Below are 27,279 nucleotides of genomic sequence, written 5' to 3'. Positions count from 1 at the left end.
CCTGTGCCAATAACATTTAGCACTACACACTCATCATCATTTATGCATAAAATGCTATTGTCACTAGAGGAGTTTCCATTGTCAACATGTTCTTCAACTTTGTCTTCAACACATCCTACCACTTTTTCATTACTGTTTTTAATTCTCCTTCTGCAGGCTTTTGTAAAGTTACCCATAATACCACAATAACCACATCTGGATTTCAATGCGGGACACCATTTTCTATTCGCATTATGGCCTTTGTACCCACATCTGTAACATGTGAGTTGTTTGTCATCATGGTAATTCTTTTTAAAAATAGTGATTTTCTTATTGACATCTTTAAAATTCCGTTTGTTAATTTTCTTGCTTTCATTTATGTTACTAGAGACTTTGCTAACAACATTGCTCTCTTCATTATTTTTAAGTGCAACTTGTGCACATCTTTTTGACATTTTGTAATTTCAGTTTTTAGTAATAATTTCATTCAAGGGTGTGTCTCCACATACCCATAGTTTCTCTTGGATAGCAGCATTATTGGAGTGCATGACAAGTTGGTCTCAAATGAAACTATCATGAAGATTGCCAACATAACAATTAATAGATAATTTTTTCAAGGAAGACACATAATCTTCAACAGATTCTGATTTATGTTGTTTCCTTTGAAAAAAATTGTATCTACTAATTCCTACACATACAGTAGGTTGGTAATGTGCATCAAGATCTTCTAGAGCTTCAAAAGAAACATTGCCACCAGATCTTGTGTTTTTCTCCATCTGATAGTAAATTCTAAAACCTTCTGGTCCTAAACTGTGCAACAACATTTTCTGTTTCCTAGATGCATAAAATTCCTCCTCATTCTTTTCTTCTAAGGCAGATATGTAATTAAGGAAGTATTCTTTATAGTCTTCAATACATGGTATTTGTGGCAAGAAACCCCCTGTATATCATCCTGCAGGGAATGGTATTGTGGAAATATTCAACAGAGTCATAATGGGCAGTGTACAGGCATCATTGAATGCTGGAAGAAATTGGAAAAAATAACTTTTTGGTACACTTTGGGCTTACAGGATTACACCCACAGGTACTGCATATAGTCCTTTCCGAATCGTACGAGGCACAAAACCCTTTTACAAAGACAATGTTGCCTGGAACACCATGAAGACTTATTGGTAAATGGTCACCAGCTGTTGTTAGATCAAATTTAAGAAAAATGCATGAAACTTGCAAGGCTAATTTCGACAAAACATATAACACATGTGACATTAAACTGAAAGGAGGTGATTGGGTCAAGGCAAAACTCAGTTCTAAAGTAAATATTCAGCACCCTTGCATGTAGTTAAAATTATTCCAGATCTACTGAACTGAGTGATGGAAAAATTTGGCAGTAGAACACATTGTCCAAATATAGTAATGTAAACCATTCATCCCATCATCGTTGCCAAAATGTAAAGATGCTCCTGTTAGGTAAGTGGAATAAAGTGGATTTATTCAGAGCAAGCAGGTACATCTACTCATCGAGATGCCTTGTCTCTAACTGCTGCAGCCAAGATCTCGAACACTCACTCAGAGGTATACAGCAACAGTAACCATAGTAATGGTTACCAAGATAGCTGTGATGCCACATAGTACAACCATTAAAGAAATAAACCTTCTTTCTTTCATTTTTACTGAACAACTTTCAGTAATTCAACAGAAAGTTCCAACACCAGATAGATTTCTAGATGACTTAAGGATATGGAATCGTTTGACAAGAAACAATGTGTACAAGAACACGTCGCCAAGAGAAAGGTACCAGATGGACTTCTCTTTCATCAAAATAAACTCTATGTTTCCACAACATGGTTACTGAATTAGCTAATATGATGACATTATGATTCTCCTAGGGTTGGTGGTCCTGGAATCAGAACCACTGAAGAACTATTAACTTGCAACTTTTAGAGGCCTAATATCAATGACTTTTTTATTGAGATCTGTACACCTGCATTATTTGTCACAAAGTGCAGTCATAAAATGCCTATGGATTCATTACATCCTTTACCCATTCCTCAGCAGCCATGAAAAGTCATATCAATGGATTTTATTGTTGATTTACAAGTACCTCAGTCCTGTACAGTCTTAAGGGTGGTAGTTGATCTTTTAACTAAGCTAAAACATTTTATTCCTTTAACAATGCTTCCAACCTTCCAGGGATAGACTGAATATTTAATTAAGGAAATAGTTTGTTTACATGGTCTAGCCTCTACCATCATTTCAAACTGAAGCTGTCAATGTACATCCAGATTCTGCACAGCATTCATGTCACTGCTGGGTACCCAGCCCAACATTTCCAGCAGTTACTATCTAGAAACGGCTGGACAAAGAAAGTAAATCAGCGCATTGAGAAATATCTCAGCTATTTTCTCACTCAAAAGCAAGATTACATAGTGTGCTGGATTCCTCCAGGCAAAGTTCATGTATAATCTCTGCAGAGAATGTAACTGTTTTTCAGTAAATATGGATTTCGCTGACAAATGTTCCCACTAAAACCACCGTAAGAATCAGTTCTGTCAGCCAAAGACTTGGCCTTATCAATTTGCCACATTCACAAGAACATACGCAGGGTGTTGAAGCATGATGAGGAGACGGCGTTGACTTGTCTGGTCATCGAGAGGGAGGGATCCAGGATGAAGCCCAGGTTGCGTGCGTGGTTGGTTGGCTTGGGTGCGGTGCCCAGGGCTGGGGGCCACCAGGAGTCGTCCCAGGCGGAGGGCGAAGATCCTGTGATGTATTCCTATAGGTACTGTATCGATTCCCCTATTCCTGACCCTGGTTTGGTTAATAATTAACTAGCAGCCATCCAACGGTGCAAAAACCGTTATCTGATTAAGCAACACCACGGCACAGAAGCGCGTTATCTGATTAGGTCATAACGCATGCCATCTAATTAGACAAGCGATATTCCTCCAGCCCCTGATAAGGCATACGGAGTTCTCAAAACAAATCAAACCTACAGCGACCTGGGAAATTCCCATAGCCATTGTTTTGATTTCACCGAGAACTTCAGTAAAAGAATGTGCGAACGAACCCGTTCATATGACATCCTTATTGACGTATATATGTCCATCCTTACGTCAATCTCGGCACCTTTCAGGTATAAATATTACTGACATTGCCTTAAGCAAACACATGCGGTGGTGACGAGATTGGAGCAGCGAGACGTGCCGAGGAGCCCAGCAGAGAGCGAAGCCCACAGGCGCTGCCCCTCCTTCCTGACGCACTGAGAACGAGACGCTGCCTTTCTCCTGCTGAGAAATCCAGCTCCGGCGCTTCCAAGCAGCCCTCGCAGGCAGCTGGAATATCAAGACCTGGGATAAGAGATACCAGCCCTCCACCATTCTAGATCTCAGGTACAGAACTGAATAACCCCTTGCAGAGAATTCTCGAGTCAGTCCCTTGGCAAAACAAACTTAACTTAAACTGCTACTTATCTACTCCCGCCCACGTATTAGGCTTAGGTCAAGTACACTGGGGTAGGCGTGGTTAGAAGCACCAGTTGAGTACGATTAGTCAAATGTATATATGTATGTATCTATTTTATCCATTTTAAAGTATCATATGGCTCAGAAACCATATCAATGCTTTTACAGTATTATTTTATAATTCTGTCTTTACTGTATGCACTTTACTTTACTACAAGTATTGCAATAATAGCGATTCATTTCTCTTGTATGAGAAAAGAGACTGATCAATAAATAACATCTTATTGAACACGCCCGTCTCTTCCTTATCTCTACAATCTGGTGAAACTAAGAATGCACTGAACTGACTGAGTAAAATAAGTTGTCTTTTGTTTTCACACGACTCTAGACATACACTCTTGATTAGGGGAGAGCAAAGTTGTCATGTTCTATGGTTGTCAGAAACTAAATCCCTTCTTGTCTATCCAGGGAGGTTAAAATCCTCCTTGCCTATTCGAGAAAGTTTCTAGTGAACTCTGAGCTAGCTGGCAAACACAAAACTTTAAGTCTAATATCGTCGGTAGAAGACCTAGTTAACCTCTGCCCTAGGTCTATACTATTGAAGATATTATTCCAATGCGCAGAGCCTATTGGGATAATAGGAACTACACTACATGGCGCCCAACGTTTGGATAGGCGATAAAACTAACGCAAGACATTAGAGTAACTCAGTCATGCTTTTTCACACAGACCCTTTTTCTCATAATACTCCAAAGACGTCTGGAGTGGGTGAAAGGTCATATCCGCCAAACCTCGCAGGAGGAAACTCCTATGTATGGTTCTTGGTTTACTCAACGTTGAAGGATACACTGTTCCAAAATATTGTGCATCTAATCTTTGTTTCCATAGAAACCTGATCTGCAAATAAATAAAATAATCTTCTTGACAATAGTATGTCAGAAACTGAAGAAGAAAGGGAGACAGCTAGATTAGCAACTGAACTCCTAGCAGCTGACAATACTCTGCTGCAAAATGACCCGGATATAATACTCATCCCGGTCAACATAAGAAAATCTATAACCTTAAAACTTATAGAAAATGGACTGACACCAAGAGGTGGTACAGTCATATTCGTAATTGAGGCACACGAGTCAAGTCAAGTCAAAAAACCACTTTATTTGATTTAGTTAAAAATCATAAAAGCATTCTACAATCAAGGGAAAGGGACAGTACATATTCATTTAGAGATTACTTTTAAAGATTACACGCATCAATAAAAAAATTATATATTCACGATTTAAAAACAGCTAAAAACATCAATCATAATTTATATATTCACATTTAAAAGAAAACAGCTATAGGGGAACAAATATTTAGCTAAAAAAATCAGGTACAAAAACATTTTCCATTTCATCCTTTCGTGCAAAACCCTTGTGTTACGTTTTGAGTAGTCTCCTCCTGATCCTAACAGCAGCAACAAGATAATTGGCCAAGCTGAACATGACCAAAGCTGAATCCAACAATTGGAGATACAGGAGGGCAGGTTTAGCCTGGTGGAAGGCTTTGTCCTTCAATAAAGGTATCAGGTATTTCTGTCTGGGCACAATAAAAACAGGACAGAACAACATAAGGTGCATATTGTCTTGCGTTGAGAAATTGTCGCAATTACAGACAGGAGCATCCTCCTCCTTGTACCAACCTTGGCTATCACAAAGGACCATGTAAATCTGGTTAAACCGAAATTTAACCAGAAGCCACCTGTGAAAAGGGATGTTAACAATGGCAAGGTACGGTTGTATAGTAAAGCAAGTGATGGTCAGGAAATGGGCTCTGATCGTGGGTTTAGTAAGTTGGCGTTCCTCCCTCTCCATAAATTTCAATTTGGAAAAGTTGAGCTTAACCCAATCTAAATCAGATTTCTTTAGACCTTGGGGGGCAGAAAAAATCTCTGGACGGCCAAGGTCCAAAGAACACTTTTGAATGTATGATAGCCAAGCTATTTTTTTTTAGTTATCCAATTTTAGACAGTCGGCCAGTATTTTATGGTTCAAACCTAGATTGTTATTGGCCCAGGTCCTAATCCATAACAAAATAGGAGCCATTAGAAGGGTATCAGTGATATACCCTAAACCAAGTTCCTGGTGAACTGAAAACGAGGCTGTTGATTGGGGAAGCCCTAATATGGAACGAAGGAACTTATTTTCTTCCCTTTGAATAGATTCGCCATTGACATAGCCCCACAGACCTGCACCATACCTGGCTATAGCCACCGATTTTGCCCTGTACAAGTTTAATAAAGCAACAGTTGGCTTTCCACCCAGTCTCCTCGAAAAACTTAAAATAGCATTGGCCGAGCTCCTAACTGCTTTAGTTTTAGCTGTAATTTGAGGAGCCCAGCTTCCCTTGTTGTCAAAAATTACACCCAGGTAAGTAAAAATTTTGACATTTGTGATCACGTCACCATTGCAATAGAACTGTTTTGTATTATTTTTGACAGCCCCAAAGGCTATGACGTGAGATTTGGAGTTATTTATCACTAAGTCAAGTGAAGACATAAAATCATTAAAAGCATTTAAGAGTCTTTGCAAACCTAAATGGGTCCGAGCTATCAGAGCTGCGTCATCCGCGTACAGGAGAACAGGGATGCGTGTATCCCCTGCACGCGGAGTGTCCAAGGTAGCAGTTAAAAGAGTCTTCTCTAAAGAATTTATATAAAGAGTGAACAGCATGGGTGCAAGAATGCAGCCCTGCCGCACGCCCCTACTTGATTTGAACCAAGCTGTACGATTACCGTCATGATCCATTCTAATAGAAGCTTTTAAATCCTTGTGGAGTTCTGCCAAAAAGTATACAAGTGGAGGATCAAGTCCCAATTTTAACAACATGGTCCACAGCCGAGCTCTATTAACCAAATCAAAGGCCGTGGACAGGTTCATAAATGCTACAAAAATTGACCCTTTTTTTGCAGTAGTGTATTTCGAAATTAACAAATGAAGATTTAAGCATTGGTCCTCTGTTCCTCTGCCTGCACGAAAACCATACTGGGCATCTGTTAAAATATCGTTGTCAAGAGACCAACTGTTAATTCTTGCTAACAAAACTTTGCCCAGAATCTTCATGGAAGAATCCAGTAAAGAAATTGGCCGAAAACACTTGGGATCACTTCTTAGGCCCTTTTTAAAAATGGGTACTATGATTGAACATGCCCAAGTTTTTGGCAAACCCCCCTCATACACACAGTTAAAAACATTGGCTAAGATCTCAGCCCACATCTCAGGATTGAGTTTGTATAGGTCCAAAGGTACCCCGTCTGGGCCGGGAGCTTTATTAGCAGCAGAACCTAAGATTGCCAGTTCTACTTCAGATTTACTAAATTTTAACTTAGTAGGGGGAGTTGGGGAGCCGGGCATTACAAATGCCTCAACTAGTTCATTTGAGCCATATATGTTAGAAAAATGTTTAATCCATTCTGCTTCAGGGATGTTAATTTCAAGATCCGTGTTGTTTGTTTGAGCAAATAAAGGATTATTAATTATGGACCAGAATTTGGAACTTTGTTTAAGGGTTACAGAATCCATTAAAGAATCCCATGCTTCATCTTTGATGGCCTTTTTTCGCGACTTAACCGCCATAGCATATCCTTTTCTCAACTGTGCTACCAAAGACCTATCTCTAGGGGATTGTTTAAGGGCTTTCAGCAAAGCCGAGTGTGCCTCAGAGCAGGAGCGATCAAACCACCCAAAAGCTGGAGCAGGACCCCTCCTTGGTTTAGCTATGAGCTCTTTTTCTACTCTGACACAAATAGCTTTAAAGGCACTAACTACCTCCTTCCCCCCCCTCTCTCCGTCCCTACATTTCTCAATTTCTACTGCCATGTTTTGCTCAATTTGGGCATGAAAATCCTCAGGGCAAACTTTACACCATTTAAGGCGCCTTCCCTGATCTCTACTCTTTACGTCCCTCGCAGCTGTAGCCCTCAAATCCCCTTTGCTCAAGCCAGAAAAAGCGTCCAAAACTAACATCACCGGGTTGTGGTCACTAAACCCGCTTACAATTGCATTATAAAACAATACATGACGTAAGAGCCCCGGGGACGTAAAAAAGTAATCGATAATCGATTCGCTTCCTCTTGCATTATACGTGACCACACGGTTTGTTGAATCTGAGAACCCTGGTTCGTATAAATCATTAGATGATAACAGATTTTCCATTGCCACACCCTTCGGGGTATGTTCAAAATGTGGCAACGATGTGTGATCTGGACCGGTATCATCTACAATCTGGCAGTGTAACTCACACAAATGAACATTAAAATCTCCCATCATAATTAACTGAACAAAAGTGGTTTGTTTTGACATGTAATTATTTAAAAAGGAGGATAAACCTTCTAAAACAAAATTAGGGGGTCCCCCCTGCATGGAGTTGTAACAATTTATAAACACAATCTTACTCTTGTCTGCCAAAAACATTTCCACCAGCTGGAAAAAGTGTGAGGAACTGGGGATTTCTTTGACTGTCCCTGCTAATTTAACTGAAACTAGAAGTAACAGTCCCCCTCTATCCCTTCCAGCCGTGGAACTCTGCGCATTGACAAAGAATGAAATATAGCCATCTACCCAGAGTCCCTTTTCTTTTGACCAAGTTTCTTGTAAGGCAACTATATCGTGTTCCTTCACTTGTTGTAGCCAAATCGGATCATCCTGTTTGGCCCGTAGGCCCGCGATGTTCCATGATAATAACCTGATGTGCCCCCGACCCAGTTCTAGAGGGTCGTTTATAGCAGTATTAACCGTATCATCTAATGTGGTGGCCTCTGCATTAACTAGGCATGGGACAGTCAGGTTATCATGCTCAGGCTCTAGTCATTCAATATCTATTCGATCGGCTAGAGCCGTGAACCTATTTGACAACAGTAAGTCGTCTGAAGGACTGATCCTTACAGAATTAACTAGGCCACTGCCCTTGGGTGGCTTTGTCACCCAGTCATTACCACACATAGGCGAGATAAGTTTGTCCTCCGCCCAAGTATTTTTGGAAAAATGTGACTTGTTGTTCTCACTATCGCCTGGCCTATAGGCTCGAGGGTAGAAAAAGCCAAGGGGCATCGCTCGAACACCTTTTCCTACAGGGTCCAAAGGAGAGCCATCCCAGAAGAGGCGGCTGGCAACACTTCTAGATTTAAAATTAACAATTACACAATCTCCTTCTACATTTTTCTTACTTGTGCCCACCCAGTTGACCCTTCTACTTGTTACAATATTGTCTGCGATGTTACTTTCTCCCGTGCAATTAGCATTACACCATTTTTTAACATGCTTAATAAGAGTGTCATGATGTTCCACCACCCCATCTGCAAGTTTAGGCACATTAACCAGAATTGCTACAAAAGGTGTTGCATCCGGAGGTAGATTTACTGGGGGTACCCTTCTCGTCACAACCCCCCGCTGGTCTCTAGGCCTTACTGAGGTATTTTCACTGGGGGCCGCCTCCATCATGGGAATATATATCCCCTTATCCACTTTCCCTTTTTTTGTGCAGGGTTATCAGTGACCACTTCAGAAGTAACAGTTGATCTATTTATAGAAGGACCCCAAACTTTAGGGGCAGGAACCTGCACAATTGAGGGACATGGTACCATAGATGTAAGAGTAGAGGGGGCCCGACTATTAAGAGCATCATTGAATCGCTCACATTTTGCCACAAGATTCTTGACACAATCCCTCAGAGTCTCAGTAATGTCAGAAGCAATCTGGATTAATGCGGCTTCCAGTCTTTCGGTAAACAATTTTTCCAGTAAAGACGCAATGCCCTCCTCAGTTACATAAGTTGGCTGTAAAGGCCCAGGCTGGTTTAGTGTAGTCTTACATGCAACCCCCGGGGTCGAAGGTAATGATGGTATCACTGTTTCGGGCAAAACCGGTAAAGGAAGAATTGTGGAGGATTGTGGCAGGGTGGGTCTGCAAGAATCAATGATGACCCTAGGTTCCAACGGAATGCAGTTTATAACAGACGCACTGGATGTGTTAACTGCCCCAGGGCTGGTAGCAAGACCCAACTCACGCTCTGACTCTGCAATCTGCGTTGATAGCTCCCCCACCTTAGTTGTTAAGTACGTAATAATACTGGTCGTGTACTTTGGCACCTTCGCTTTAACTTCGCCAGGCGCCGTTGTTGCCAGTTTACGCTTACCCATGGTGAAAGGGATGTGGCCCGTCCCGTCCCTGGTCGTCCTTTGACGGCCCGCCCTCTACCCGGGCTCCGCCCGCGCGCGTCCCCCGATGCGGGAGGAAGGGCTCGGTTTTGTTCGCCTCCCTACGGAAGCCCCAGCAGTCAATCGGCGTCCCCACAAGGCAGGGGACGCTGGGAGTTGTAGTTTTCCTTGTCTCGCCCCACTCGGCGGCCGCGTGTGTCCTGCGGCGGCGGAGGCACAAGGATGTCCAGGAAGGCTGCGGGTAGGTGGCGTGCTGCCGATATGGCCCTGGTGCAGTTTAGACCCCCGCTCCACCGGAGGAAGGGCTCGGTTTTGTTCGCCTCCCTACGGAAGCCCCAGCAGTCAATCGGCGTCCCCGCAAGGCAGGGGACGCTGGGAGTTGTAGTTTTCCTTGTCTCGCCCCACTCGGCGGCCGCGTGTGTCCTGCGGCGGCGGAGGCACAAGGATGTCCAGGAAGGCTGCGGGTAGGTGGCGTGCTGCCGATATGGCCCTGGTGCCGTTTAGACCCACGAATATCGGCAGACAGAGGTATTCTATTCATGGATAAACTTTCCAGCAGCAAACGCTGTAACAAAGGACTTCCACTATTACAAAATAGAGGAACCTCCTAATGAGTACACTCCTTTCGAGGTGGAAATACCACTTAAATTCCAAGAGCACCTGCTCTTGTTTAATGGCGCCCTAAAACATAATAATCACATCACCAGGCTCGGTCCACTAGGCAGACCAGGAGCAACGTGGCCGGTCCTAGCCGGATACACACCACATCCAGACATTGAAGAAATGCCTGCACCAGATCTTTTAGCACAGCTAAAACAATTAATAAAAATACATAGACAATTAGTCCAATATGTAATGCGGACTTCAACAATCCAACCAGCAATTAAAATTCCACAGCTGACCACTCATCAGGGGAACACAAATAAAATTACACCACAGAACATACAGTCCTGTCTAGGTAAAGTACCCGCAAAACGGGAACACATTCCTTTCTGGCTAGCACAAAAAATCACTCAAATAGAGGCGGTGTTTCCAGATACCACCCCTGTTGAGAAACATAGGATTCTGACTATCTGTCTTCCAATGGAAATCACACCACATGTGGAGGACTGTGACACTTGGGGAACAGTCTTTGCTTCCATTTACACAAAAACACATGGTGTAACATCCATGTCAGTAATACCAGATGTGCTAAAACAGATTCAAGATGAATACGGTCCAGAACCCGCCTTAACTCTCGGTATGAAACTACTGAAAGATTTCAAGCAGGTCTCTGCAATATTATTAGCCAACATAAAGGGAGAAGCAGCAAATGTGGCGATTCGCCAGAGGTTAAAAGAGACAAATATAGCAGACCAACCATCTGAAATTGCCAGAATCATAGAAAAATCCTAGGAAGAGATAGTTTGGGTGGAATACCAGTGAAACCCCAACTAGTTGAAAGTCCTGAAAAGGTATTTATAAAAAATAATTTAAACACTCAAAAAAAGAGCTGGGATGGAAATAAGCAATCCAATCCTAAAGAAAAAAGATTCCAGTCCAGAGGAAGGTCTCCTCGGCGGAGAGAAAGATCTCCTGATCAAGGATGCAAGTCTCCCCAAAGGGAGCCCTCTGTGAAAAAATACAACCTTAGAAATAGGGATAATATAAAAAAACCTGATAGATATCAAGATATTGATACACGTCCCTCTCAATCTTTTCAGACTTCCTCGCAGAAATCGGAAAGAAGAGGACGATCAGAACACAGGGAAGAGCACGTCAAGTCCAAAGACAAAGAACCTGCTCATCTGAATAAAAAATTACAATTCCCAAAAAAGAAGGTAGCCAGTATTAAAGTAATCAACAATGTCGAGAATACTGAGGACACAGCTGAAAACGGAGAATGGGCTCAGACAATGCTAGACAGCGCAGCAGAAGTGAGCATAGCTCGCAAAGTCCTTATGAATCATCTGGAGACAGTGGACACGAATGAATACATTCAGGTGGAAACTGCAGATACAAGAGTTAGCAAACCTCATAAAATATATGAAATAACATTGCGTATAGAGGGGGATAAGACTAGAAAAATAAGGGGTCTATTTTGGGATAATCTCTCCAAGGGCTATGACATCCTTCTAGCTGAACGAGACTGGCCTCCAGAGTTTGTCAGGGAGTGCCCACATGGCGAAGAAATAATTATGCCTGCCTTCTCAAACCATATTCCAATTCATAAAAAATATACACTTGCAAGAAAGTGGGCAGTAGCTCAAGCCCCTACCTTATATAAAAATCATGTGGGATGGGATGAGGACTCTCCTCCTCACAAAATCCAGTTAAAATCACAACCTACTGCACAGAGGCAGTACCCGATTAAGCAAGAAGCTAAAAAACAGGTAAAAGAGATCCTAGATCAACTTGAATACCAGGGGGTGATTGAAACTTGCACCTCACAAATGAACAACCCTTTGTTTCCTGTCTCCAAACCAGACAATTCATATCGTCTAGTTTTGGACTACAGACACATTAACTCATGTTGCAAAACATTTGCAGTACAAAACTCGCATAGTGCTGCACTAATGAATAACATAGTGCGCAAAAAATACAAAACCACATTAGACATTTCTAATGGATTCTTTTGTCAAAATATAGCACCAGAGAGCAGATATTTGACGGCGTTCTCAATAAATGGCACGCAAACAAATTTCTGTCGTTTGCCCCAGGGGTTCAAAAACAGCCCAGGATTATTCTCAGCGACAGTAACAGAATTACTACAAACATATGATGACGAGGCATTATCTTATGTCGACGACATCTATCTAACAGATGATGACTTGGATACTCACTTGAAGAGAGTGAACACCATAATACTTGGGTTCGCAGCAGAGGGTTACAAATTCAACTTTAAAAAGTCAAGAATTGCCCATCTAACAGTCCTGTTTTTAGGATATGAACTATCAAGTGAAGGCAATTTCCTAGAAAAATGTGCTGTAATCCAAGCACCTAGAACACTGAAAAACCTACAATCAATTCTAGGCTTCCTAAATTTCGGAAGAACTTACATTATAAATTATGCAGAGAGAATTAAACCTCTCTATGATCTGATAAACCAGATTTTAAAAGAATCAATTGGACTCAAAAACACACAGAAATTTTGAGATCTTTACAAACAGACATGTTAGTTAAAACAAAACTACAAACACGTGACAACACACGCAACCTTGTGATTCGAGTCATCCCAGGAAGATGCGGATTCACATACCTGACCTCTAATGAGGGAGAGAAGGTACCAATAGCATACAAATCACATTTGTACACAAAAGCTGAAATGAAATTTAGCCCAACTGAAAAAATTCTGACCGCGGTACAGACTGCTGTAGCAAAGGAGCGGGCCCTAGCACAGGGTAAACGAATAATCATCGTGACACCTATACCAGCCCTAGAGGCGGTAACAAAGGCAAGCATTCCGAATGCTAAAGCACTCCATCCGAGGTGGATACAGTGGGCTAACTCTCTTGCTGCAACAGACGTGGTATACAAATTTGATCCCAATTTAAAAACACAAGAATTTCTCCAATATGAATTCGAATGTCCTCCGCCGACCGAAATTCTGCCTCTAGAAGATTACGGCTGCATAATATATACAGACGGATCAGCACAACCCGCAGTGGGGGGTAAGCAAGCCTACAGTGCTGCGTGCGCGATTGTTAGAGGTCGCTGGCATGAAGGAAAATTTAAACCAGTGGTCACTAAAACGCAATCTCTGGGAGACTGTACAGCTCAAAGAGCAGAACTACTGGCATTCAAGATGGCGCTTGAAAATGCCGATCGAGAATTCCCCACACTTATTGTGTGCGATTCGTATTACTGCGTCCAATCTTACAATGAATACTTGCAGATCTGGGTTCAGAATGGTTTTAAAGATGCAAAAGGTGGCACAATCAAACATAAAATGCTTTGGGAACAAGTAGTTCTTTTGCAAAAGGAACTACAAAAGACTCACGTGATACATACACTGAGTCATCAGCGTGATGGCGTTCACGTTGCAGGGAATTTATTGGCTGACGAAGCAGCGAAGGCAGCAGTGCAAACGGCTTCCGTAGCTGCTATTACCCGGTCAAAAACAAAAATAGACAGCGAAATATTACAGGCTGTCAGCGCTACAGTAAAAGATGCGATAGAAACACTCCCGAAAGGCTTTCCAGTAAAGTACTCATACATAACTGATGCAAATAATGTTCCGTTTGCTCGAATCCCTGGAGTGGGAGATAGGGCAATTCCAAACATGGAACATAGGTTAGGACTCATTATAGCGGCACACGAAGGACTGGCTTCTGTACATGCTGGCGTTTCAGCCACAGTGTCATTATTAAAACAGAGATACTGGTGGCCACAAATGAGAAGACAAACAAGGAACTATGTTCTAGAATGTGAAATATGTCAAAGAATGAAAGTATCAACAGTGAAACGACCAGCACAGACGCACCTTCTAATCTCAGATAAACCATTAGCCTGTATTTACCTGGACCACTGCGGTCCCTTACAAAGGGACGGCAACTATAAATATATCATGGTCGCAGTGGATTCATGCACGAGATTCATATGGATGTGGCCCCAGCGATCGGCTGACGCCAGAACTGTTATAAAAGATTTGCGAGTCTTTATCGGCACATACGCAATTGGCATGCTGCATTCCGATCAAGGTCCTGCTTTTAGCTCTCGAGCTTATAAGGAGGCCATGACCGGCATGGGCATTGCATTGCGGTATTCTTGTCCATTTCATCCTGAGGGAAACGGAATCGTAGAAAGAAAAAACCGTGACATAAAGCAATCTATAACAGCAAAGGTATTAGGTTCGGGAGCTGGGTGGGTCAAACATTTAATAAGTGTCCAACGTAGTCTAAATAACCTGCCAAGGAATTCTCTGAAAGGGTTCAGTCCGTACGAATTATTTTTCGGGACTAGAATGATGATCCAAGATCTTGATAGTCAGACTTCAGTGGTTAAAAACAAAAACTTTGATATCAAAGATCGTTTGGCTATTTTGCAGGACTTAAAGGAAACAAGAAAAGACCTGAGCAACATAAAATTGAAACAACAGCCAACAACCACTGAAGAAAAACCACCTGTCCCAGCAAGGCCTGTCTGGATTCCAAAAGTCGGGGATCTGGTCAGAGAAAAGATTGCGGTAAAGAAGGAATTTGGGCCTTCTTACAGAAAAGCAGTTCCTGTCTTGTCTATCAACGGGACAAGATCAGTAGTACTACCGCCCCTTGCTGGTAAAAAGGAGAACCGAGTCATATCCATCGACCTGGTAAAACCACAATCATGTGGCCGACAACAAACAGTAGGCCAAGTGGACTCCCAAGAAGTAGCAGAACACCAATGTTTGCTACGAATACAGAGGTTCAAACTGAAAGACTGATCACATTTGGAAAATCTACAGTGAAACAACAAGGACTATGCAACAAAGCAATGGAACTTGAACCTCTTAAAACCCAAATCAAAGCTTTTCATCAAGAAACAACAACCTATGATGATGTAACTACAGACTTTGCTAATGAAACAAAGCAAAATCCAAAAGCAATTGGAACAATTGACAGAACAGCATCCGGCTACTTCATCAACTTCGATGATTCATCTGAAGATCTGAGTGAACCTAAGAAACAGCCATCAACAAAAACTTTTAAAGATAAAGCTAAGGAACTTTTTCAACAGCTGAAAGAAACCTATCTGATTTCTCCATGGATTGAATTTTGGGTGACCTTCGGTGCATTTATCCTCATTCTTTGGCTCATCATGGTACTATGCTTGGGACATTTCATTGAAGGAAAATATGCTAAAATGGACACAGCAAGCCAGAAAATCAACTTGGTCCTTAAACCACACACATCCTCACACATCGAGAAAAGAGAACTTTCTTCAGTGAACTTCACAGCCAATCCTATACCTGGCGGTGTAGCATGGGACAAAACTGATTATGAAATCTATGGTCCGGTTGAAATCCTGAAGTATCCACACCAATTCAAGATCTCATTGAGTGACTTTGTAAAACCAAGCACATTTGCTGATGATTGGGACTTTGAAAGTATTAATGATATGATGTCTGATCTTGTGATGTCTGCTAAATTCACAGAACATGATTATTTGCAGGGTTCGTCTAATTATGATCAGATGTTCTGCTACAACCACTATGGTAACCATTATCTACATAAATCTGCACAACCTAGAAATGTTTTAAATTATAACCAATGGGAACATTGTGCTACTCCTCCAAAAGATAGCTCGAAAACATTTTATGATAAATATTCATACTTTTCAGGGTTTAACACAAGTAATGCAGAAACATTTTATTTCAAATTGTCAAATAAGACAGGTATGAAGACCATGCTTACAAACACAAAATTGATATATTCCGATTCATTTTTTGAGCAAATTAATACATTTGGGTTTGATTTCTGGAACAATAACATTGAAACAAAAACTGTTTGGGGTACAAGATATTGGCAAGTACAAGGTATAGAATCATTGTTTAGAGCCTGCATGATCCCAGAACAAATTATATTTTTGAACGACACTATTCAACAAACTACCTGTCTTGGCTTAGCCAAAATCAAAGATTTGAACAAACCGTCTATTCCAAAGCCAACAGTGAACAGTAATAGCTCTATAGATGTTGAGATAGACGTAAACCATATATTAAACCAAAACAGAACACATCCTGAATGGAAAAAAATGGTTGATCTGGCCCACAGATACAAATAACTGTCAAGACAGATTCCTGAACAAAATACAGGGGTTCACATTGACTAGGCCAGACCCTAGATATTCCCAAAGACAACATCCAGGGATAGTAACCACCTACAGCGTGGGCAAGCTCTGCCTTCAATGGCTACAAACGTCCACACTGGCTGAAATTAAGCAACACCTAACTTTACTTACAGAAGGTGCTGACTTGCGTGATTTTATTATGGGACCACGCAAACAGCGTCAAAAACGTTTCATAGCGGCCTCTATATATGCAGCTTATAACGAAGTCTGGAAAGTAACTCAAATTGAGACAGCAGAAAAAATACGGGAGATTGACCGTATTAATTTGGAAAAATCACTTTCTGTGGTGGACAATGGGTTAATGACTCTGTCCTCCAGAATATATTCTCTGGACAGCATTGTGTCTTCAGCAATCGATATAATATCGCAAGACTTACTGATGTTACAACACGGTCAGTCCCAATTGCGTTCTATTGTACAGCTTGGCTGGACGTTACAAAATCTGCGTTCTGGCTATGTGCCTTGGCGTTTAATCAACACAACGTCATTATTTAATATCTTTAACCTTACTGATAAACAAATCAGTTTGGCACAGAAGGGTGCTGACTATACAATTCTGAGCATTGAAAAACTAGAGAGATTACCATTGACAATGTCAGAACGACCTGTCATTGAATGGATAATACATGGAATAATAAATATTCCGATAACTACTTTCCAGTTTCAATTCTGCCAAAAATATATACAGGCAGGCCAGTATGAAAGGTTGGGTAAAGGGTACATCAAGTCAATATGGAACTTGCCCTATACACACGAATGTGTCAGTAATAAAGGCCAGAAAGTGTTTCTCAGTGGCGATACTAAGCGGTACACTTCTGTGTCAGGGTATTAGTTTGCATGGAGCCTGTGAAGGGACTTCAAATAACCTTTCATGTTACCAGCTAGGCACACCTGCAACACGAATAGAACCATTCTTTAGGAGACTCTCGAACGGGAGTTACATTCTAATAGTAGATCGCAGATGTTGGAGTTTGCTGCCCGGAAAACCTTATCTCATAACCGTGACTAGGAAGGTCATGTGCTGTGAACGAGTATTGTTCCCTAACGATTCTCCAGACAGGGAGGCAAGGTTATGGCCAGATTTGAAAATTGCTTCTATTTGAATTGATACTTTAAGCCGAATGAAGACTGTGCTCCTACAGACGCCGACCAGGCTAACGTCATCAAAAGAAACGTATGATCTCCAAGTTGCAAGGACAACGGCAGAGATTAATTCATTGTTATCAACTAATTCCCCCATACATTTCGCAGAACTACTGAACGAAATCTTAAATATTTCTGATACCAGTGGTGTCTTATGTGTATTTAAGACAGTGTTTTCGGGAGCTTTAACACCATTCAAAGCCATCCTGGGTATTTTTCCAGATTTTGTCCATTCAATTTTTGGCGGACTTCCTCTCCTTTTGGGACTAGTGGCAGGCTTCCTATTTTTGATCCTGTTATTTCGCTATGGCAAACCATGTCACAGACAAAACACCTGCGACAAGGGAAGAAATGATCCTAGCCATTGGCTACTGGGACCGCATAACTAAAGTCCTTGGACTAGCACGGCTTCGGGACCTGAACATGACTTGGTCTCTTTCATTTAGACCAATGTGGCAAAGTTGTGTTATGCCTGTATTAAGGTGCTTGCTATGCGGCGAAGAATGCGTGTTGGACACCTGTCTGGCACTACAATCCGATGTGCCAATGGACGCAGATACCTTGTTGGGTCCGGTAACGGCTCATGCATTGTGCTGTCCCCAGCGGCTACCAATCCTGATGACGGCATTCGTGGAGACTTCACCACTACGATTGAGGAGTAGTGAAGTACAAGATGAAAGCAGCATCGATCAGGTACGACCTTCAGTCAGCTATGCTGATCAAAACATCAATGGAGGCAATCATGCTCAGGCTCATGAATGCATGGTAACAACTTTTTCCGAGTTAGTGGAACTTACGCAAGAAGCTGTTGACAGTTTTTTCAACAGTCTAAATGATATGATGTTTTCACCAGAGCAGCAGGAATAACTTTGAGCAAATTGGCACTCGGAGTTCCCTACATCCTGAATTTGGCCTTCAACCTTTAAAAAAAGCGATATGAAAAATTTTCTCATCAGTTTGTTCAGACTGCAAGAACCTTTTTTCCCCAATTCCAAAATATTTACGATTTTTTGGGACACTTATCTTCTGCTTAAAGTAGACATTATTCTTAGAGAACTGAATTTCTATTTTAGGTAGTCACGAGATATTAGCTATCCTCTAGCACTCTCATACAAAACTTTATGATTGTGATGAAATGGTCTCGCACTTTTTTTCTGTATTAAGAGCCATTTCATGTGTGGTTTTCGCATTTTATTCATGCTGAATTTTAAAATATGCGTTATATGTTTAGCATTATTAGACTGCTTGTGCATATAGTACACGTGATAGTACATGTGCTTGTGTTTCGTATATTTCATAATTCCACTTTTCAGAATACATATGAATGTATTTTGGGATGGTACGGTATACACAAACGCTACTGGGTTCACTATGCCTAGATTTGTAAATATGGACATAGTCTACGTGGAGTGGGTGTGATGTATTCCTATAGGTACTGTATCGATTCCCCTATTCCTGACCCTGGTTTGGTTAATAATTAAATTGCAGCCATCCAAACGGTGCAAAAACCGTTATCTGATTAAGCCACACCACGGCACAGAAGCGCGTTATCTGATTAGGTCATAACGCATGCCATCTAATTAGACAAGCGATATTCCTCCAGCCCCTGATAAGGCATACGGAGTTCTCAAAACAAATCAAACCTACAGCGACCTGGGAAATTCCCATAGCCATTGTTTTGATTTCACCGAGAACTTCAGTAAAAGAATGTGCGAACGAACCCGTTCATATGACATCCTTATATATGTCCATCCTTACGTCAATCTCGGCAACTTTCAGGTATAAATATTACCGACATTGCCTTAAGCAAACACATGCGGTGGAGACGAGATTGGAGCAGCGAGACGTGCCGAGGAGCCCAGCAGAGAGCGAAGCCCACAGGCGCTGCCCCTCCTTCCTGACGCGCTGAGAACGAGACGCTGCCTTTCTCCTACTGAGAAATCCAGCTCCGGCGCTTCCAAGCAGCCCTTGCAGGCAGCTGGAATATCAAGACCTGGGATAAGAGATACCAGCCCTCCACCATTCTAGATCTCAGGTACAGAACTGAATAACCCCTTGCAGAGAATTCTCGAGTCAGTCCCTTGGCAAAACAAACTTAACTTAAACTGCTACTTATCTACTCCCGCCCACGTATTAGGCTTAGGTCAAGTACACTGGGGTAGGCGGGGTTAGAAGCACCAGTTGAGTACGATTAGTCAAATGTATATATGTATGTATCTATTTTATCCATTTTAAAGTATCATATGGCTCAGAAACCATATCAATGTTTTTACAGTATTATTTTATAATTCTGTCTTTACTGTATGCACTTTACTTAACTACAAGTATTGCAATAATAGCGATTCATTTCTCTTGTATGAGAAGAGAGACTGATCAATAAATAACATCTTATTGAACACGCCCGACTCTTCCTTTTCTCTACAATCTGGTGAAACTAAGAATGCACTGAACTGACTGAGTAAAATAAGTTGTCTTTTGTTTTCACACGACTCTAGAGATACACTCTTGATTAGGGGAGAGCAAAGTTGTCATGTTCTATGGTTGTCAGAAACTAAATCCCTTCTTGTCTATCCAGGGAGGTTAAAATCCTCCTTGCCTATTCGAGAAAGTTTCTAGTGAACTCTGAGCTAGCTGGCAAACACAAAACTTTAAGTCTAATATCGTCGGTAGAAGACCTAGTTAACCTCTGCCCTAGGTCTATACTATTGAAGATATTATTCCAATGCGCAGAGCCTATTGGGATAATAGGAACTACACTACAATCCCAGGATGAGGACTTCCGTCTTGTCCGAGTTCAGTTTCAGGCGGCTATCCTTCATCCACTCGGCGACGTCTTTCATCCCTTCGTGTAGGCAGGTTCTGGCGGTGTCGGGGTCTCTGGTGAGGGAGAGGATCAGCTGGGTGTCGTCGGCGTAAGGGATGATGTTGAGGTTGTGCTGGCGTGCGATGGCTGCGAGAGGTTTCATGTAGATGTTGAAGAGGGTGGGGCTGAGTGAAGATCCTTGCGGGACGCCGCAGATGACTTCGGTGGCCTCGGAGCGAAACGGGGGGAGGCGGACTCTTTGTGTTCTTCCGGCGAGGAACGAGATGATCCACTCCAGTGCCTTCTCTTGGATACCGATGTTGCTGAGGCGCTGGACTAGGGTGCGGTGGCAGACCGTGTCGAACGCAGCGGAGAGGTCCAGGAGGATGAGGGCCACTGTTTCCCCCTTGTCGAGCAGGGTCTGGATGTCGTCGGTGGCTGCGATGAGGGCGGTCTCAGTGCTGTGGTTGGCTCTGAAGCCGGACTGCGAGGGGTCGAGGGATCCGTTCGTCTCGAGGAAGGCGGTCAGCTGTCTGTTGACGATCTTCTCGATGACTTTAGCAGGAAAAGGGAGGAGCGAGATGGGGCGGAAGTTTTTGAGATCGGTGGGGTCCGCTGTAGGTTTCTTCAGGAGGGCGCTGATCTCGGCGTGCTTCCAGCTCTCCGGGAAGGTGGCGGTGTTGAAGGAGGCGTTGATGATGTTCCGGAGTTGGGGTGCGATGGTGGAGTCGGCCTTGTTGAAGACGTGGTGTGGGCAGGGGTCGGTCGGTCGGTGATCCGGAGTGGATGGTGTTCATCGTGCGGGCTGTGTCTTCGATGGTCACCGTGGTCCAGGTGCGAAGGGTGGCGGTGGGGGGCGTTGGTTCGACGGTTGAGTTCGTGCGTGGGGCGCCGAAGCTGTTGTGGATGTCGGCAATCTTGCGGTGGAAGAACGAGGCGAGGGAGTCGCAGAGGTCTTGTGACGGAGTGATGTCGTTGGTGCTGGTGCTGGGGTTGGAGAACTCCTTGACGATAGTGAAGAGCTCTTTGCTGTCGTGGGCGTTGTTGTCCAGTCGTTCCTTCAGGGATTTCTTCTTGGTGGTGCGGATGAGCTGGTGGTGCTTGCGGGTAGCGTGTTTGAGGGCGGTCATGTTGTCGGTGGTCCGGTCGAGGAGCCAGGCTTTCTCGAGGGTGCGGCAGGTCTTCTTGGAGTACTTGAGGTCGTCGGTGAACCAGGATGCCTTCTTGCTTCTGGGTCTGCTGGGAGGGTTCTTTAGTGGCGCGAGGTCATCGGCGCAGGCGGTCAGCCACTGTGTGAAGTTGCGGGCTGCTTCGTTGGGGTCCGTTGTGTTGGCGGGTGGGCTCTGGCTGAGGGAGGTGGTGAGCTGGTCTGCGGTGATCTTGCTCCAATTCCTGTGAGGTACCAGTTGCGGGTGGTGGTGTGTCGTGGATCTTTTGAAGCTGAAGTGGACGCAGCTGTGGTCGGTCCAGTGGAGTCCGGTGGCGTGGCTGAAGGTGATGTACTTGCTGGAAGAGAAGACGGGATCAAGCGTGTGGCCGGCGTAGTGGGTGGGGGTGTTGACCAGTTGCTTGAGTCCGAGGTTGGCGAGGTTTTCCAGCAGGGCGGTGGTGTTGCGGTCCTTGTTGTTCTCCAGGTGGAAGTTGAGGTCCCCGAGGAGGATGTAGTCAGTGGAGGGGAGGGCGTGCGGGCTGATGAAGTCTGTGATGTCTTCGCTGAATTGTGTGCATGGTCCCGGGGGTCTGTAGACGAGGGTGCCTCTGAGGGTCGTCTTAGGGTCGGTGTGAATCTGGAAGTGGAGATGTTCGGCTGCGGCGAAGGAGTCGTTGGCGTCGTTCGTGATGCCGATGGTGTTCCTGTGGACGATGGCGATGCCACCTCCGGTCTGGTTGATGCGGTCCCTCCTGATGATCTTGTACCCGTCCAGGATGGCGATGGCGATGTCGGGTGCAGAGGAGGCGTTCATCCAGGTTTCCGTGAGGAAGGCGACGTCCGGTGATGTAGCGTCGAGGAGGTTCCAGAGTTCCACGGCGTGTCTGTGGACGGAGAGGGTGTTGATCAGGATGCACTTGAGGTGGTTGCTGCTGGTGTTTGTCTTGGCGGGTGCGGGGCAGGTTCGGAGGCAGGTGAACTTGCAGGTGCAGCAGGTGAAGGGTCCGTGGGTGCGTCTCGGGGTGGCTCGGCAGCAGGCGTGGGTCCGGCCGGCATTGAGTGCATTGAGAGTGGCGGCGTCGTAGGTCAGTCGGGTCGTCTTGCCTCGGCGGGGAGGGCCAGCGGTCCTGGCGCTGGGCGCGGGCCAGGCGCAGACGGGCTTACCTGTGGCGCACCTTTGGCGCTCAATCGGCGCTCCCGCTGCGCGCGTCCGCTGCGCGGTCGCTCTGGGGGCGTCATAAGTAAGGAGCGGGGAGGGAGGAGCAGCTGGGTGGCGGGAGCGGGGCGGCGATTGGAATCACAGGGGGGCGGGGCCGCAGGGAGGCAGCGGCGGGAAATTCCAAGAAGCAGCGGGCAGCGGGAAATTCCCAGGAGCAGCAGGAAATTCCCAGGAGCAGCGGGCAGCGAACGAAGGAATCTGCAGGCAGGAGGCGGCAAAGGCAGGCAGGAGCGGCAGCAGTGAGTGGGGCGACCAAGCCCTGTGGAGGGCTGAGAGGTCACAAATGAGAAGAATCAGTCTGGAAGTTCAAGCATTGTTGACTTTTGCACACAGTAGTCTATGCTTCCTTGGTGTAACCTGTGACTAAGATGGCATTGCATACAACACCTCCTGCATCTCCCAGAGTCCATGCATGAGATCCAGAATATGAGTCACAAGCATTCCTTGATTTTATAATACTTGAACTGTTATATCTGATTAGCTGGAAGAGATATAGACCATCTGATCATTCATGGGAGCCTGTATCGTTTGTAAAGGACTCCTTACTGGTGAAACAATTCCATCAATGTTTTCTTAACAAACTGAGTGTTGGGGAGCTTCTGGAGGAGAGGTACTGGGTGGTTTTAAGGGGATCTTATAGCCACTCCAGTGTTTCTCCTTTTTCTTACCTATCTTCTCTTGTTTCACTAGACCAGCGGTCTCCAACCGGTCGATCGCGAGCTACCGGCAGCTCGCCGAGGTCCTGTGAGTAGCTCGCCACAGCATTTTGATTTTGTAACCCTTTATTTTCTTTTAACGTTTTTCGTCCTTTTTTTAATAGCTGTTGTGCTCTCACCCAAACCAGCTGCTCTGATAGGCTTAACTGAGCTTAGCTGGGGTGTAGGAGGCGGGCTGAAGAGGACGACATTGTTCGTCATCTGAGTCATAACTATGCCACCTGCCTTTCGCACTGAGGCACCGTGCTTTCAATCTGCATGACATGTGCCGGTGCAGAAAGAGGCCGGAAATCTTGACAGCATAGTGTAGTAAATACTCTGGAGTCTGTCTGGAAGTAAGCTGGATTTATTGCGCAGTTAACAACAAGTATCTTCATCAAGGAGCTGGTCAGGAACAACTGACTCAACTCAGAATGTACAGAGAAGCACAGAGCCATGCACATTCTGGAATACAGTGAGGTAAGAAAAGTAAAGGAAACAAAGGTAGGAATAATGTATAACACATCTCTTCTCACTGAATACAAAAGAACTAGGATCACTAAAGAAAGAAAATAACTATTAGTAACAGAGACAATCTATTTGTAAACATAAGGAAAGTACATGACATAGAAAACACATTTCGTAGTCAATATAGAGAACATGTTTTGATACATTTAGTATTTCAATCAATCACAACAATAGTCATTAAGATACATGGGTGGTCTGCGAGACCGTAGACACCTTGAGGATGGCTGGAACTCATCAGAACCCTCTTCACTGGTTTGAGCTTCAATAGTATCACCACCACCACCCCTCCTACACTGGGAAATATCACCAATTGGAGAAAGCGTGCGGGAATCACCCCCACCACCCCTTCTGCTTAAGCCTCCTACAGAGCTGGAAGGAACATCGGAAGGAATGAACATATAACCAGAAGGGACATCATCAGTTTCATGTTGAACTGGAGAAGGAACAGACCTTGAACCCTGAGAGTTGGTAGAACAAGCTTTCTGATACAAAGCCACCCTCCTCAAATTCCATTTTTCTCCATTGGAAAGTACAACATAGTAAGAGTAAACCATCTTCACCGAAAAAGGGCCTCTAAATTTGGACAAACCCCCAGAAACCCTCCCGGACTTTACTTTCACAAGATCACCCTTATTAATTCTGCTCAAAGTAGGTTCTGTTAGTCTCCTACCAGAAGTTACATGTGTCGGTAAAGGAAAAGATTCAGACACAGAGCCATTCTTAGACAAACCTGATTGGGAAACCAAATTCTTGAGCCAAGAAGGGTTCAATTTCGTGCTGGCAACCCTGCCTCTCATAATCTCAAAAGGAGATTTGTTCTGAGAACCATGAAGTGTAGTACAATAGGCATAAACCATCTCGCTAACCAAGGTAGAAACTGGTGAGCCCTTAGAAATAGCCATCTGAATAGTCCCCTTGACTAATCTATTCAGGCGCTCATAGAGTCCATTCCCTTGCGGGTTGTAGAGGGACGTCCTGTGATGAGAAATACCAGAGGCACTAAGAAAAGAACGCATCTCATGAGAAACTAACTGCGTCCCATTGTCAGTGATGATGACGTTAGGGAAACCCTCCATAAAGAATAAAGACCTTAGATACTTTATAGTTGTTTCAGTAGTAATGTCCTTCAAAAATTCAACAGACAACCATTTTGAAAAACAGTCCACTACAACAATGGCAAACCTCTGAGAGGCAGGTAATTCGTTCATAGGACCTATAAAATCCAGGCATATAGTGTGCCATGGAACTTCAGGAAAGTTTAACTCTCCAACTTGAGACCCTGCTGAAACTTTCAATCGCTTTTCACCTACTTTACAGGTAGAACAATCCTCGACCCAGGACGAAACAGAGGAGTCTATCCCTGGCCACCAAAAATTTAATTTAAGTCTTTGTTGTGTCAAAGTTTGTCCCAGATGCCCCTCATGCGCTATGGCGATAAGTTTGGTTCTTAAGTCAACAGGAGGAACAAATTTGTCTCCGCGCATTATGACATTTTCTTCACACACAGACAATTCGTCAATAATCTTCAAGAAAGGACAAACTGAAACATGCACACAACTTTCCCTTCGTGAACCCAACTTAATCAATTGGATAACTTCTTGTAATACACAATCATTGGACATGGCCTCTACCCAATCCTTATGTGTGAAAGAACTAGCACCAAGAGACACGACATCGTTGATCCAAGCGATGTTTTCTTCCACACTTTCAAGATGGAACTCATCATCAGACAGATGTTTAGTCGAGATTGCTAATCTAGACAGATAATCAGCCTGAAAATTTTTCCAGCCTTGTATGTGAGAGATATCAAAATGATATTCTTGCAGTTTAGAGGCCAATCTTGCTAGCCTTGGGGAACTACAGGCTGCGCCTCCAGGAGAGAGTATCTTTATAAGTGGCTTATGGTCTGTCTTCAGGTTAAAACGTGTACCCCACAAATAAGTGCGGAAATGGTGAGCGCCCCAGGCGGCAGCCAAGGCCTCCTTCTCAATAACGGAGTAATTCCGCTCACTTTGAGAAAGAGTGCGGGAAGCAAACGCAATGGGCTCTCACCATCCTTATGTGCCTGTACTAGAACAGCGCCAAGACCACATGCGCTCGCATCAACCAACAAGGTAGAGACTTTCTTGGTATCAAACGGTGCCAATACTTTTGCACAGCAAATGGCATCTTTGATATTGTTGAAACATGTGTCCAACTCCTGCCCCCAAACAAATTTACAGCCTTTTTTAAGTAACGCTCTCAAGGGTAATGTCTTCTCAGAAAATTTTTCTACGAATTTAGAATAGTATTCAATTAACCCCATGAAGGACCGTAATTGATCCTTGTCGGCTGGACAAGGAGCAGAGCCTATGGCCTCCAAGAGATCTTTTTTAGGTTTCACTCCCTTGGCGGATATTTCATGGCCTAAATATTCGATGTCTTGGACAAGAAAGGAACATTTCTCTTTCCGCAAGGTAAGCCTTGTATCCCAAATCCTATGTAATACATTCTTCAGAACTAGATTGTGTTCAGCAATGGATTCCCCAAATATCAAGATGTCATCTTGGAAAAACACCACATTTCTCAACCCCTTGAAAATCTCCGTAACTAATCTTTGAAACACACTCGCCGCCGATATCAACCCAAAGGGAAGGCGAGTAAATTGGAAAATACCTTCCGGAGTGATAAACGCGGTGAGGTGTTTCGAAGATTCATGAAGCCTGACCTGATGATAGGCACTCCTCAGGTCCAGCTTTGAGAAATATTTTGCTCCCTGAAGGGTAGACACCATCTCTGAGATATTCGGTAGGGGAAAAGTGTCGGCAACGACACACTTATTTAAGGCCCTAAGGTCCACACAAAACCTGAGCTTGCCATCAGCCTTCTTAGAAATGACCACAGGGGAAATCCAGGCTGATGCCTCAGTTGGTTCTATAACTCCTGACTGAAGCATTTCTTCAATCAACAACTTTACATCATCACGAATAGAGATGGGAATTCTTCTGACACGGTGTTGTATGGGTAAGCTATTCTTCTTCAGTTTGATAAGATGAGAGTAACCTCTCAGCTCACCAAGCTCGGCTTTGAACACTGAATTAAATTCACTGAGAATGGACTCGATAGAATCATCATCTACTACCATGATCTGGTTCTTGGCTCTCGAGTTGATAACTATATTCAGATCATATTGGTGGATCCAACCAAGAATGGGTGGACCATCAATAGAGACGTACACTTTCCCACAAGTGGATCTCTTCTCAAAGCTAATATCAGATTCAAAAAACCCAAGAATTTCAATCTTCTGGCCATTAAAACCCTTTGC

The sequence above is a fragment of the Lissotriton helveticus genome, chromosome 10 (assembly GCF_964261635.1).
Source record: "Lissotriton helveticus chromosome 10, aLisHel1.1, whole genome shotgun sequence".
NCBI lineage: Eukaryota > Metazoa > Chordata > Amphibia > Caudata > Salamandridae > Lissotriton > Lissotriton helveticus.
Note: the sequence above shows the minus strand (reverse complement) of the source record.